The following is a 2,668-nucleotide window of genomic DNA, read 5'->3' on the forward strand; positions in this document are numbered from 1 at the left end:
ATGCTCGGACGAATAGCGCATACGAACAGGTGTCCGATGCTCGGACGAATATCCACGTCCTTAGTATTATTAGTAATATAGTATTACCATATGTGACACTCTAGAGTCTAGAGAGTGGTCGCGACGTGATATGTATCTAGATTAGACGTGACAGTAAAACGGCTAACAAATGAGGTTTAACTTAAGAATGTGTTTTAACTTAAGAAAACCAATATTACATACTCAGTAACGCACCACGCACGATAGACTTGACAGGTTCTCTTGAACGCACTTCTCACAAAGGGTCACGCCGTAAACATGCGTGCGCGCGTACGACAGCGTACAATCACCAACGACACGGATGACTTACCAACGCTGTCATTGGCTAATGCCGGAAGCACTCGCTGACTCAGGCTCAGACTGGTACTACTACAACTCGCAACAAGGTCAAGTCGCGAGCGACCATAGATATATATATATATATATATATATAACACAACACATGTGTTGTATATATATATCTATGGAGCGACCAAGCAAGACACTCAACGAAAACTATCTGTTTAATGTAGTGACCTTGTGACGCTGCGTGCAAAGTAAAAACCAGTCTGAAATCACAGTTTCATTATGTGAATTTCAGTGAACTTTCATGAAGTTTTTTTGGAAACCAAGTTGCGTTTTTTCCTAAGCAAACTTCGCTAGTGTTCCAGCGTGAAAAGTGCTATAGTACCTCCATAAAGATGATACTTTATGGAGGTACTCTAAAACATGCGCCAGAGCACCGCCATCTAGCGTCTAGAAACACAGGTTACACCACGTAGCATCGTCGTTCTGCTTCTGTATCAAGGATGAACATGCAGAAATTCATGTCGTAATTGTCGTTAGATAACTTGTCGTTTCTGTAAAAAGCAGAATAATGGCAAAGCAGCGAAAATCGAGCCATAATGTTACATTCAGCAGGGGGATAGATAGAAGGGGGAGAGATACGATAAGAGGGGTTTCTCTTGTCTACTCTTATCTGATACATGTTTGCATAATTATAATTCATAGCAGGGTTATAGCATGCAGGTCAGCATAAGATAAGAAGAAACGAGTATAAAGGAACAGAAAACAGGTAGCACTTACACCGGTACACAGGTAACAGGTGAAAATTAGTATCAAAATAGAAAATATAAAGTGCAAAAAACTACGAGTTGGAATTTTTCCTTCGACCAGCGCCACCATGCAGTGTGCGTCACTGATCTCTATAATATAATCAGAGATAGATAATAGATCATAGATAATAGATAATAGATTATATTATAGAGATCAGTGGTGTGCGTACGTCAGCCAGTGCCAATTCAATATCGTAATATAACCCAGCTAGTAAACTGCGCTATGATTTATCATACCTGCAATGCATGCCGATCAATATATAATGCAGATCTGCCGTAGATCATCACACGGATTTTCCTACATCCTGCGATTAAAGCGCGCTATTTATATAAAAGTTTCTCAACAGTTTGCATACAAATTCACGTTTATTTTATTTTTTTCAATTATATTTTCTGTATTTGCAACACATATATTCTGTACACATATTGTAATTATAATAGAAACGTGACGTACGTATAAGAGTGTACACACAGGCAGGCGCGGCGTCACGGGAGGGGGGCAGGGGAGGGGGCGGTTGCCCCCCTATGATTTAAAAAAAGGGAAAAAAAGAAAGAAAGAAAGAAAGAAAAAGAAAGAAAATAAAGAGAAAAAGAAACTGGTTCGACGGGCCTGAAAGCTGTTGTTGTGCGGGGGAGGGGGAGGATTCAGCCCGAATCCCAGCTCTTGCTAATTTTAATTATTAAAACCCTTTCACTGCGGGCTCAAGACTGCGGATCCCAGCTGCGTCTATTTTCTCCGTACCACTAATGCGTAACGCTGTTTTATGGTGCCTTGTGACCCTAACCCTAAGGACGTGGATATTCGTCCGAGAAAAATATACACACAAGTACAAACAGTCAACGCACTGTTTGTACGTAAGTAGACGCAAGCAGTCACGCAAGTACAAACAGTAACCCAACCCTAACTGTAATACTAACTCTAAACCGACTCGGCTATCTTATCAGTATACGCGTGTCATAGTACCCAAATTGATCTATGGTGTTTAACCTATCGTAGTGATGCGCAACGATGCTCAGACGAATGTCCACGTCGCTAACCCTAACCCTAACGGGCCTAACCCTAACCCATAGCGTTACGCGTTACGCATTACGTACGCATTACGCATTACGTATTACGTTACGCGTTACGCATTACGCATTACGCGTTACGCATTAGTGCCGTTTACTAGCCGGGGGTGCAGCACCCCCTGTTTTATTAGTTGAGTAGTGCGTGTGCACGTACACCTGCGTGCGTGCGTGTGCACGTACAAGTGCGTACGGCGTGTGCACGTACACGGCTAACTACGAACTCGCTTATAGACCAGTCTTAAATATTATTTATGACCTGGGGTCATCGCACGAAAACGAGGCTAATTGCTAGGCAATTTTGTAAACAATGGCTGCTCAGGCAGGCACGCACAGAGGGGGTACACGCACGTACACGCGGGTACACGCACGTACACGCAGATACACGCACGTACACGCACGTACACGCACGTACACGCACGTACACGCACGTACACGCACGTACACGCACGTACACGCTGGTACAAGCA

General features: G+C 43.2%; 1 protein-coding gene across 1 annotated transcript in view; it reads right to left on the reverse strand.

Annotated features, from left to right (window-relative positions):
- LOC106814769 (Y+L amino acid transporter 2-like) overlaps positions 1–330 on the reverse strand; it is a gene marked incomplete in the record, with an annotated part of 60,106 nt that extends 59,776 nt beyond the window's left edge. Inside the window, 1 exon segment of the mRNA XM_014819120.1 lies at positions 223–330.
- Positions 331–2,668: the final 2,338 nt, after the last annotated feature.

This window comes from Priapulus caudatus, unplaced genomic scaffold, assembly GCF_000485595.1.
Source record: "Priapulus caudatus unplaced genomic scaffold, Priapulus_caudatus-5.0.1 Scaffold975, whole genome shotgun sequence".
Lineage (NCBI taxonomy): Eukaryota > Metazoa > Priapulida > Priapulimorpha > Priapulimorphida > Priapulidae > Priapulus > Priapulus caudatus.